Below are 13,432 nucleotides of genomic sequence, written 5' to 3' on the forward strand. Positions count from 1 at the left end.
CTAAGGGTGTTTCTCTGCTAAATCCTGCTGTCAGGCTGCTTACCATAAACACACCGATGCATTATAAATCACACTTTAGAAAGTATTGCTGAGCATATAATAGAGAAAGAACAATTGACAATATTTATCTATTTGTAGTACATGAAGTATAATGACGTATAACCTTATAATAAGGTTTTTGTCTTGTTGCGGAAAAAATACAGTAAATCTATAGCTAGTTACTGTATTTTTACAGCTAAGTTAAGATGCCATAGACTTCCAGTCATTGCTCTAACAGTGGTTAGCATTGGCTCGCAAAACTACCTTTAACTTCCTTCATACTGGACATAGAAACATAAAAATGGTATCCACAAATTCATCTGACTCTGGTGAACCCACAAACAGGACCAAGCCTGACCTGCTGAGGAGTGACGGAGTGCTGAGGAGTGCTCTTATCTTATCTACAAACATAGACAGGGCTCCAACTCTAGCTCCACAATGAAATAGGGGGCAGGCCAGGCAGCAGGCTGTTAGCCAGCCTGCCAGCATAGTGGAGTCTGCCACTAGCACAGTCAGTGTAGTCAGCTCAGCTATCCCCATCCTCCATACCTGTCATTATTGAAAGAGATCATGATACCTCACATCTCAAAATAGGGCTACTTAATGTTAGATCCCTTACTTCAAAGGCAATTATAGTCAATGAACTAATCACTGATCATAATCTTGATGTGATTGGCCTGACTGAAACATGGCTTAAGCCTGATTAATTTACTGTGTTAAATGAGGCCTCACCTTCTGGTTATACTAGTGACCATATCCCCCGTGCATCCCGCAAAGGCGGAGGTGTTGCTAACATTTACGATAGCAAATTTCAATATACAAAAAAAAATTACGTTTTCGTCTTTTGAGCTTCTAGTCATGAAATCTATGCAGCCTACTCAATCACTTTTTATAGCTACTGTTTACAGGCCTCCTGGGCCATATACAGCGTTCCTCATTGAGTTCCCTGAATTCCTATCGGACCTTGTAGTCATAGCAGATAATATTCTAATCTTTGGTGACTTTAATATTCACATGGAAAAATCCACAGACCCACTCCAAAAGGCTTTCGGAGCCATCATCGAGTCAGTGGGTTTTGTCCAACATGTCTCTGGACCCACTCACTGTCACAGTCATACTCCGGACCTAGTTTTGTCCCATGGAATAAATGTTGTGGATCTTAATGTTTTTCCTCATAATCCTGGACTATCGGACCACCATTTTATTACATTTGCAATCTGCTCAGACCCCAACCAAGGAACATCAAAAGTTGTGCTATAAATTCACAGACAACACAAAGATTCCTTGATGTCCTTCCAGATTCCCTGTCTACCCAAGGACGACAGAGGACAAAAATCAGTTAACCACCTAACTGAGGTACTCAATTTAACCTTGTGCAATACCCTAGATGCAATTGCACCCCAAAAAACTAAAAACGTTTCTCATAAGAAACTAGCTCCCTGGTACACAGAAAACACCCGAGCTCTGAAGCAAGCTTCCAGAAAATTGGAATGGAAATGGCGCCACACCAAACTGGAAGTCTTCCGACTAGCTTGGAAAGACAGTACCGTGCAGTATTGAAGAGCCCTTACTGCTGCTCGATCATCCTATTTTTCCAACATAATTGAGGAAAATAAGAACAATCCAAAATTCCTTTTTGATACTGTCGCAAAGCTAAATAAAAGCAGCATTCTCCAAGAGAGGATGGCTTTCACTTCAGCAGTGATAAATTCATAAACTTCTTTGAGGAAAAGATAATGATTATTAGAAAGCAAATTACAGACTCCTCTTTAAATCTGTGTATTCCTTCAAATCTCAGTTGTCCTGAGTATGCACAACTCTGCCAGGACCTAGGATCAAGAGAGACGCTCAAGTGTTTTAGTACTATATCTCTTGACACAATGATGAAAATAATCATGGCCTCTGAACCTTCAACCTGCATACTGTACCCTATTCCAACAAAACTACTGAAAGTGCTGCTTCCTGTGCTTGGCCCTCCTATGTTGAACATAATAAATGGCTCTCTATCCACCGGATGTGTACCGAACTCACTAAAAGTGGCAGTAATAAAGCCTGTCTTGAAAAAGCATAACCTTGACCCAGAAAATATAAAAAAACTATCAGCTTATATCGAATCTTCCATTCCTTGAAATTTTTTAGAAAAGGCTGTTGCGCAGCAACTCACTGCCTTCCTGAAGACAAACAATGTATACGAAATGCTTCAGTCTGGTTTTAGACCCCATCATAGCACTGAGACTGCACTTATGAAGGTGGTAAATTACCTTTTAATGGCATCAGACCGAGGCTCTGCATCTGTCCTCGTGCTCCTAGACCTTAGTGCTGGTTTTGATACCATTGATCACCACATTCTTTTGGAGAGATTGGAAACCCAAATTGATCTACAGTTCTGGCCTGGTTTAGATCTTATCTGTCGGAAAGATATCAGTTTGTCTCTGTGAATGGTTTGTCCATTGACAAATCAACTGTGAATTTCGGTGTTCCTCAAGGTTCCGTTTTAGGACCACTATTGTTTTCACTATATATTTTACCTCTTGGGGATGTCATTCAAAAACATAATGTTAACTTTCACTGCTATGCAGATAACACACAGCTGTACATTTCAAAGAAACATGGTGTAGCCCCAAAATTGCCATCGCTAGAAGCCTGTGTTTCAGACATAAGGATGTGGCTGGCTGCAAACATTCTACTTTTAAACTCGGACAAAACAGAGATGCTTGTTCTAGGTCCCAAGAAACAGAGATCTTCTGTTGAATCTGACAATTAATCTTAATGGTTGTACAGTCGTCTCAAAGATAACTGTGAAGGACCTCGGCGTTACTCTGGACCCTGATCTCTCTTTTGAAGAACATATCAAGACTGTTTCAAGGACAGCTTTTTTGCCATCTACGTAACATTGCAAAAATCGGAAACTTTCTATCGAAAGATTAGGCAGAAAAATTAATCCATGCTTTTGTCACTTTGTCACTGTTAGACTACTGCAATGCTCTACTTTCCGGCTACCCGGATAAAGCACTAAATAAACTTCAGTTAGTGCTAAATACGGCTGCTAGAATCCTGACTAGAACCAAAAAAATTGGGGGTGCCCTCGGATGGGGCCACAGTGTCTCCTGACCCCTCCTGTCTCAGCCTCCAGTATTTATGCTGCAGTAGTTTATGTGTTGGGGGCTAGTGTCAGTTTGTTATATCTGGAGTACTTCTCCTGTCCTATCTGGTGTCCTGTGTGAATTTAAGTATGCTCTCTCTATATCTCGCTTTCTCTCTTTCTTTCTCTCTCTCGGAGTACCTGAGCCCTAGGACCATGCCTCTGGACTACCTGACATGATGACTCCTTGCTGTCCCCTGTCCACCTGGCCGTGCTGCTGCTCCAGTTTCAAATGTTCTACCTTATTATTATTGGACCATGCTGGTCATTTATGAACATTTGAACATCTTGGCCATGTTCTGTTATAATCTCCACCCGGCACAGCCAGAAGAGGACTGGCCACCCCACATAGCCTGGTTCCTCTCTAGGTTTCTTCCTAGGCTTTGGCCTTTCTAGGGAGTTTTTCCTAGCCACCGTGCTTTTACACCTGCATTGCTTGCTGTTTGGGGTTTTAGGCTGGGTTTCTGTACAGCACTTTGAGATATCAGCCGATGTACAAAGGGCTATATAAATGCATTTGATTTGATTTGAATTAGATTGTTTCCAAAATCCCAAAGCATCCCTTTAAACTTGTACACTGTCTGTTATACAGCCTTGTTAAAGTGATACCAAAAAACCATACACATAGCTAGCGACCATGTAATTGCAATACTCACTTTCCTACCAGACCATCAGGTCAGTGAGTGTGATGGATTAGCTACAGTAAGTTACTGTGCATTTTGCAATAACTCACTTGTTGACAGTAAGTTATTGAAAATTAAACGTTCACTTCCTGTGAACCAGCTGTCATTAAAGGGCATTAACAGTCAAAATCATGTTTTTCAGGAAATTGGATGATATTTGAAGGAAACTAGATCAAAGTGTGATGGCGAAAGTATGAACAATATCTGTTGCTTCTACATTGATAAGGTTTGATCATAAAGTTACTATTCCCATCCCCCATGTCAAACACTTGCGTAGCATGAAGCTCAGAATAACATCAACCAAGAGGTTGTGAGTTCAAATCCCAGGTAAAGACATGTCGAACAATAATCGCTGTGTAAATAAACATACACAAAGTATGTAAGATTAAAAGCACTGACAGTTAATCGTGAAGAGTGATTTTTGTTTGCAGGCATATCATGGGAACATTTGAAGGTTATGTGATCACATGGAAATCCACATGTGAAATATCATCACGTGAAGTGTTCCAAAAACACATGGTTTTACATGATTTCACAAAAGTCACATGTGAATCCATGTGATTTCCCATATTGTCACGCCCTGGTCTATATTTATTAAGTTATCTTCATGTATTGGGTCAGGCCAGGGTGTGACATGGGTTTATTTGTAGTGTGTTTCGTCTTGGGATTGTGTGGGGTGGATAGATTAGTCTATGGCTGCCTGAGGCGGTTCTCAATCAGAGTCAGGTGATTATCGTTGTCTCTGATTGGGAACCATATTTAGGTAGCCTGGGTTTCACTGTGTGTTTGTGGGTGATTGTTCCTGTCTCTGTGTTTGTTGCACCAGTCAAGGCTGTTTCGGTTTTCGACGTTTGTTGTTTTGTATTGTTCGTGTTCTTATTCATTAAAGATATATCGAACGAACCACGCTGCATTTTTGTCCGATCCTTGTTCCACCTCTTCGTCAGAGGAGGAGTTGGAAGAAACCCGTTACACACATACTGTACATAGACTTGGAATCACTGGCCATTTAAAAAATGGAACACTAGACACTTTAATAGTGTTTAGATAATGTTTACATACTGCTTTACTCATCTCATATGTATATACTGTATTATATTCTACAGTATTTTAGTCAATGCCACTCCATCATTGCTTAATCCTAATTCCATTTTTTTACTTTAAGATTTGTGTTTATTGTTGTGAATTGTTAGATACTACTGCACTGTTGGAGCTGGGAACACAAGCATTTAGTTAGATACTACTGCACTGTTGGAGCTGGGAACACAAGCATTTAGTTAGATACTACTGCACTGTTGGAGCTGGGAACACAAGCATTTAGTTAGATACTACTGCACTGATGGAGCTAGGAACACAAGCATTTAGTTAGATACTACTGCACTGTTGGAGCTAGGAACACAAGCATTTAGTTAGATACTACTGCACTGTTGGAGCTGGGAACACAAGCATTTAGTTAGATACTACTGCACTGTTGGAGCTGGGAACACAAGCATTTAGTTAGATACTACTGCACTGTTGGAGCTGGGAACACAAGCATTTAGTTAGCATTTAGTTACTTTCTACTTTTAAACTCGGACAAAACAGAGATGCTTGTTCTAGGTCCCAAGAAACAAAGAGATCTTCTGTTGAATCTGACAATTAATCTTAATGGTTGTACATTCGTCTCAAATAAAACTGTGAATGACCTCGGCGTTACTCTGGACCCTGATCTCTCTTTTGAAGAACATATCAAGACCATTTCAAGGACAGCTTTTTTCCATCTACGTAACATTGCAAAAATCTGAAACTTTCTGTCCAAAAATGATGCAGAAAAATTAATTCATGCTTTTGTCACTTCTAGGTTAGACTACTGCAATGCTCTACTTTCCGGCTACCCGGATAAAGCACTAAATAAACTTCAGTTAGTGCTAAATACGGCTGCTAGAATCCTGACTAGAACCAAAACATTTGATCATATTACTCCAGTGCTAGCCTCCCTACACTGACTTCCTGTCAAAGCAAGGGCTGATTTCGAGGTTTTACTGCTAACCTACAAAGCATTACATGGGCTTGCTCCTACCTATCTCTCTGATTTGGTCCTGCCGTACATACCTACACGTACGCTACGGTCACAAGACGCAGGCCTCCTAATTGTCCCTAGAATTTCTAAGCAAACAGCTGGAGGCAGGGCTTTCTCCTATAGAACTCCATTTTTATGGAATGGTCTGCCGACCCATGTGAGAGACGCAGACTCTGTCTCAACCTTTAAGTCTTTATTGAAGACTCATCTCTTCAGTGGGTCCTATGATTGAGTGTAGTCTGGCCCAGGAGTGGGAAGGTGAACGGAAAGGCTCTGGAGCAACGAACCACCCTTGCTGTCTCTGCCTGGCCGGTTCCCCTCTTTCCACTGGGATTCTCTGCCTCTAACCCTATTACAGGGGCTGAGTCACTGGCTTACTGGGGCTCTCTCATGCCGTCCCTGGAAGGGGTGCGTCACCTGAGTGGGTTGATTCACTGATGTGGTCATCCTGTCTGGGTTGGCGCCCCCCCCTTGGGTTGTGCCATGGCGGAGATCTTTGCGGGCTATACTCAGCTTTGTCTCAGGATGGTAAGTTGGTGTTTGAAGATATCCCTCTAGTGGTGTGGGGGCTGTGCTTTGGCAAAGCGGGTGGGGTTATATCCTTCCTGTTTGGCCCTGTCCGGGGGTGTCCTCGGATGGGGCCACAGTGTCTCCTGACCCCTCCTGTCTCAGCCTCCAGTATTTATGCTGCAGTAGTTTATGTGTCAGGGGGCTGGGGTCAGTTTGTTATTTCTGGAGTACTTCTCCTGTCCAATTCGGTGTCCTGTGTGAATCTAAGTGTGCGTTCTCTAATTCTCTCCTTCTCTCTCTCGGAGGACCTGAGCCCTAGGACCATGCCCCAGGACTACCTGACATGATGACTCCTTGCTGTCCCCAGTCCACCTGGTCGTGCTGCTGCTCCAGTTTCAACTGTTCTGCCTTATTATTATTCGACCATGCTGGTCATTTATGAACATTTGAACATCTTGGCCATGTTCTGTTATAATCTCTACCCGGCACAGCCAGAAGAGGACTGGCCACCCCACATAGCCTGGTTCCTCTCTAGGTTTCTTCCTAGGTTTTGGCCTTTCTAGGGAGTTTTTCCTAACCACCGTGCTTCTACACCTGCATTGCTTGCTGTTTGGAGTTTTAGGCTGGGTTTCTGTACAGCACTTTGAGATATCAGCTGATGTACGAAGGGCTATATAAATAAATTTGATTTGATTTGATTTAGATACTACTGCACTGTTGGAGCTAGGAACACAAGCATTTAGTTAGATACTACTGCACTGTTGGAGCTAGGAACACAAACATTTCACTGCACTCACAATAACATGGGCTAAATATGTGTATGTGACCAATAACATGTTATTTTATTTAAGACTGTTTAGCTGACTCTGATTCATATGCATATTTAATTACATTTTCTCTCATGAGGAACTGTTGTTTTCCCACAGTTTTGTCAACATAGTACATACACAAAAAGTCAAACATGCCAAACATGCAAAAATACCCAGCAGATTGTCAGCAGTTGGTTTAAACCTTCTCCGGTATCATGCAGGGTGCTGACGGCTCCAGTACCGAGGCTAGCAGCTAGAGAGTCCTGTCTAAATGGCACCATGAAGAGCAGCCCTTCTCAGTCAGCAGATGATTGCCCTGGATAGCTCCAAGTAGAGTCATTACCCTGGACAGCTCCAAGTAGAGTCATTACCCTGGACAGCTCCAAGTAGAGTCATTACCCTGGACAGCTCCAAGTAGAGTCATTACCCTGGACAGCTCCAAGTAGAGTCATTACCCTGGACAGCTCCAACTAGAGTCATTACCCTGGACATCTCCAAGTAGAGTCATTACCCTGGATAGGTCCAAGTAGAGTCATTACCCTGGACAGCTTCAAGTAGAGTCATTACCCTGGATAGGTCCAAGTAGAGTCATTACCCTGGATAGGTCCAAGTAGAGCAATTACCCTGGACAGCTCCAAGTAGAGTCATTACCCTGGACAGCTCCAAGTAGAGTCATTACCCTGGACAGCTCCTAGTAGAGTCATTACCCTGGACAGCTCCAAGTAGAGTCATTACCCTGGATAGGTCCAAGTAGAGTCATTACCCTGGACAGCTCCAAGTAGAGTCATTACCCTGGACAGCTCCAAGTAGAGTCATTACCCTGGACAGCTCCAAGTAGAGTCATTACCCTGGACAGCTCCAAGTAGAGTCATTACCCTGGATAGGTCCAAGTAGAGTCATTACCCTGGACAGCTCCAAGTAGAGTCATTACCCTGTACAGCTCCAAGTAGAGTCATTACCATGGACAGCTCCAAGTGGAGTCATTACCCTGGACAGCTCCAAGTAGAGTCATTACCCTGGACAGCTCCAAGTAGAGTCATTACCCTGGATAGGTTCAAGTAGAGTCATTACCCTGGACAGCTCCAAGTAGGGTCATTACCCTGGACAGCTCCAAGTAGAGTCATTACCCTGGATAGGTCCAAGTAGAGTCATTACCCTGGACAGCTCCAAGTAGAGTCATTACCCTGGACAGCTCCAACTAGAGTCATTACATTGGACAGCTCCAAGTCGTGTTATTACCCCTCTCTCCAATGGGATTCTCTGCCTCTAACCCTGTTACAGGGGCTGAATCACTGGCTTACTGGTGCTCTTCCATGCCATCCCTAGGAGGGGTGAGTCACTTGAGTGGTTTGAGTCATTGAAGTGATCTTCCTGTCCGGGTTGGCGCCCCTCCTTTGGTTGTGCCGTGGCGGAGATCTTTGTGGGCTATACTCGGCCTTGTCTCAGGATGGTAAGTTGGTGTTTGAAGATATCCCCACTAGTGGTGTGGGGGCTGTGCTTTAGCAAAGTGGGTGGGGTTATATCCTGCCTGTTTGGCCCTGCCCGGGGGTATTGTCGGACGGGGCCACAGTGTCTCCCGACCCCTCCTGTCTCATCCTCCAGTATTTATGCTGCAGTAGTTTATGTGTCTGGGGGCTAGGGTCAGTCTGTTGTATCTGGAGTATTTCTCTTGTCTTATCCTCCAGTATTTATGCTGCAGTAGTTTATGTGTCTGGGGGCTAGGGTCAGTCTGTTGTATCTGGAGTATTTCTCCTGTCTCATCCTCCAGTATTTATGCTGCAGTAGTTTGTGTCTAGGGGCTAGGGTCAGTCTGTTGTATCTGGAGTATTTCTCCTGTGTCATCCTCCAGTATTTATGCTGCAGTAGTTTGTGTGTCTGGGGGCTAGGGTCAGTCTGTTGTATCTGGAGTATTTCTCCTGTGTCATCCTCCAGTATTTATGCTGCAGTAGTTTGTGTGTCTGGGGGCTAGGGTCAGTCTGTTGTATCTGGAGTATTTCTCCTGTCTCATCCTCCAGTATTTATGCTGCAGTAGTTTGTGTGTCTGGGGGCTAGGGTCAGTCTGTTGTATCTGGAGTATTTATCCTGTCTTATTCCATGTCCTGTGTGAACTTTAGTACTCTCTCTAATTCTCTCTCTCGCTTTTTCTCTTTCTTTCTCTCTTTCTTTCCTTCTCTCTCTCTTTCTTCTCTCGGAGGACCTGAGCCTAAAGACCATGCCTCAAGACTACCTGGCCTGATGACTCCTTGCTGTCCCCAGTCCACCCGGCCATGCTGCTGCTCCAGATGCAACTGTTCTGCCTGCGGCTCTGGAACCCTGACCTGTTCACCGGACGTGCTACCTGTCCCAGACCTGTTGTTTTCAACTCTCTAGAGACAGCAGGAGCGGCAGAGATACTCTCAATGATCGGCTATGAAAAGCCAACTGACATTTACTCATGAGGTGCTGACCTGTTTCACCCTCGACAACCACTGTGATTATTATTATTTGACCTGCTGGTCATCTATGAACATTTGAAATCTTGGTCATGTTCTGTTACAATCTCCACCTGGCACAGACAGAAGAGGACTGGCCACCCCTCATAGCCTGTTTCCTCTCTAGGTTTCTTCCCAGGTTCTGGCCTTTCTAGGGAGATTTTCCTAGCCACCTTGCTTCTACACCTGCATTGCTTGCTGTTTGGGGTTTTAGGCTGGGTTTCTGTATAGCACTTTGTGACATCAGCTCATATAAGAAGGGTTTCATAAATACATGTGATTGATTGATTACCCTGGATAGCTCCAAGTATTGTCATTACCCTGGATAGCCCCAATACATTTCATTACCCTGGATAGCTCAAAGTAGTGATATTACCATGGATAGCTTCACGTAGTGACATTACACTGGATGGCTCCAAGTAGTGTCATTACCCTGGATAGCATCAAGTAGTTTAATTTCCCTGGCCAGCTGCCTAAGTAGTGTCATTACTCAAATCAAATCAAATGTTCTTTGTCACATGCACCGAATACAATAGGTGTAGACCTTACAGTGAAATGCTTACTTACAAGCCCTTAATCAACAATGCAGTTTTACGAAAAATACCTACAAAATAAGAAATAAAACTAACAAATAATTAAAGAGCAGCAGTAAAATAACAATAGCGAGGCTATATACCGGGGGTACAGGTACAGAGTCAATGTGTGGGGGCACCGGTTAGTTGAGAGAATTGAGGTAATATAAACATGTAGCAGAATTATTAAAGTGACTATGCATAGATACTGAACAGAATGGCAGCAGCGTAAAAGGAGGGTACGGGTGGGGGCAATGCAAATAGTCTAGGTAGCCATTTGATTAGATGTTCAGGAGTCTTATGGCTTGGGGGTAGAAGATGTATAGAAGCCTCTTGGATGTAGACTTGGCGCTCTGGTACCACTTGCCATGCAGTAGTAGACAGGGCAGTCTATGACTGGGGTGGCTGGAGTCTTTGACAATTCTTAGGGTTTCCTTTGACACCACCTGGAATAGAGTTCCTGGGTGGCAGGAAGCTTGGCCCCAGTGATGCACTGTGCCGTACGCACTACCCTCTGTCGTGCCTTGCAGTCGGAAGCCGAGCAGTTGCCATATCAGGCAGTAATGCAAGCGGTCAGGATGCTCTCGATGGTGCAGCTGTATGACCGAGACAGCCTATAGGGAGTAGGCCAGGGACCTGGCCATGTGGTGCCAGTATAACAAACTCTCCCTCAATGTGATCAAGGCAAAGGAGATCATTGTGGACTACAGGAAAAGGAGGACCGAGAACGCCCCCATTCTCATCGACGGGACCATCGAAGGGACCCATGCCAAATATTTTCAGTCTCCTGAGGGGGAATATGTTTTGTCGTGCCCTCTTCCAGACTGTCTTGGTGTGCATGGCACATGTTAGTTTGTTGGTGATGTGATCACCAAGGAACTTGAATCTCTCAACCTGCTCTGCTCCAGTCCCGTCGATGAGAATGGGGGCGTTCTCAGTCCTCCTTTTCCTGTAGTCCACAATGATCTCCTTTGCCTTGATCACATTGAGGGAGAGTTTGTTATACTGGCACCACATGGCCAGGTCCCTGGCCTACTCCCTATAGGCTGTCTCGGTCATACAGCTGCACCATCGAGAGCATCCTGACCGCTTGCATCACTGCCTGATATGGCAACTGCTCGGCTTCCGACTGCAAGGCACGACAGAGGGTAGTGCGTACGGCACAGTGCATCACTGGGTCCAAGCTTCCTGCCACCCAGGAACTCTATTCCAGGTGGTGTCACATTGAGGGAGAGTTTGTTATGCTGGCACCACACGGCCAGGTCCCAGGCCCCCTCCCTATAGGCTGTCTCGTTGTTGTTGGTGATCAGGCCTACCACTGTTTCCTCTGGAAATTTAATGATGGTGTTGGAGTCCTTCCTGGCTATGCAATCATGAGTGAACAAGGAGTACAGGAGGGGAATGAGCACGCACCACTGAGGGGCCCCCTTGATGAGGATCAGCATGGTGGATATGTTGTTACCTACCCTTACCACCTCGGGGCGTCCCTTTCAGGATGTCCAGGATCCAGTTGCAGAGGGATGTGTTTAGTCACATTGTCCTTAGCTTAATGATGAGTTTTGAGGGCACTATGGTTTTGAACTAGTCAATGAATAGACTTCTCACATAAGTGTACCTTTTGTCCAGGTGTAGAGGGCAGTGTGGAGTGCAATAGAGATTGCATCATATTTTGGGGTGGCAGGGTAGCCTAGTGGTTAGAGCGTTGGACTAGTAACCGAAGGGTGCAATTTCAAATCCCCAAGCTGACAAGGTACAAATCTGTCCTTCTGCCCCTGAACAGGCAGTTAACCCACTGTTCCTAGGCTGTCATTGAAAATAAGAATTTGTTCTTAACTGACTTGCCTAGTTAAATAAAGGTTAAAAAAATAATATGTGTATCTGTTTTGGGGCGATATACAAATTGGAGTGGGTCTAGGGTTTCCGGGATAATGGTGTTGATGTTAGCCATGACCAGCCTTTTAAAGCACTTCATGGCTTCAGACGTGAGTGTTACGGGTTGGTAGTCATTTAGGCAGGTTACCTTCGTGTTCTCGGGCACAGGGACTATGGTAGTCTGCTTGAAACATTTTGGTATTACAGACTCAGACATGGAGACGATGAAAATGTTAGTGAAGTTACTTTCCAGTTGGTCAGCGCATGCTCGGAGTACATGTCCTGGTAATCCTTCTGGCCCTGCGACCTTGTGAATGTCTCACATCGGCCACGGAGAGCGTGATAACACATTCATATGGAACAGCTGATGCTCTCACGCATGTTTCAGTGTAACTTGCCTCGATGCGAGCACAGAAGTAATTTGGCTTATCTTTAGGCTGGTGTCACTGGGCAGCTCGCGGCTGTGCTTCCCTTTGTAGTCTGTAATAGTTTGCAAGCCCTGCCACATCCGAGGAGTGTAGGTGCCAGTGTAGTACAATTCGATCTTCGTCCTGTATTGATGCTTTGCCTGTTTGATGGTTTGTCGGAGGGCATAGTGGGATTTCTTATAAGCTTCCGGGTTAAAGTCCCACTCCTTAAAAGCGGCAGCTCTGCCCTTTAGCTCGGTGTGAATGTTGACTGAAATCCATGGCTTCTGGTTGGGGTATGAACATACAGTCACTGTGTGGGACGACGTCCTCAATGCACTTATTGATGAAGCCAGTGACTGATGTGGTTTACTCCTCAATGCCATCGGAAGAATCCCAGAACATATATGCTGTGCTGGCAAAACAGTCCTGAAACTTAGCATCTGCCTCATCTGACCACTTTTTTATTGACATAGTCACTGGTGCTTCCTGCTTTAGCTTTTGCTTGCAAGCAGGAATCAGGAGGATAGAATTATGGTCAGATTTCCCAAATGGAGGGCGAGGGAGACCTTTGCACGCGTCTCTGTGTGTGGAGTGAAGGTGGTCTTGAGTTTTTTTTTCCTCTGGTTGCACATTTAATATGCTGGTAGAAATGAGTTCAAACGGATTTAAGTTTCCCTGCATTAAAGTCCCTGGCCTCTTTGAGCGTTGCCTCTGGATGAGTGTTTTCCTTTTTGCTTATGGCCATTGAGTGTGGTCTTAGTGCCAGCATCGGTTTGTGGTGGTAAATAGACAGCTCCGAAGAATAGTTCACTTTATTATCGATGGCAAAGGCAGATTAGCCACTCGTCGAGCGAATCCTTACAAG

At 44.6% G+C, this 13,432-nt stretch overlaps 1 pseudogene; it reads left to right on the forward strand.

Moving 5' to 3' along the window:
* LOC135559415 (uncharacterized) overlaps nucleotides 1-6,131 on the forward strand; it is an 88,429-nt pseudogene extending 82,298 nt beyond the window's left edge.
* Nucleotides 6,132-13,432: the final 7,301 nt, after the last annotated feature.

Source organism: Oncorhynchus masou, chromosome 18 (genome assembly GCF_036934945.1).
Source record: "Oncorhynchus masou masou isolate Uvic2021 chromosome 18, UVic_Omas_1.1, whole genome shotgun sequence".
In the NCBI taxonomy this organism is placed as follows: domain Eukaryota; kingdom Metazoa; phylum Chordata; class Actinopteri; order Salmoniformes; family Salmonidae; genus Oncorhynchus; species Oncorhynchus masou.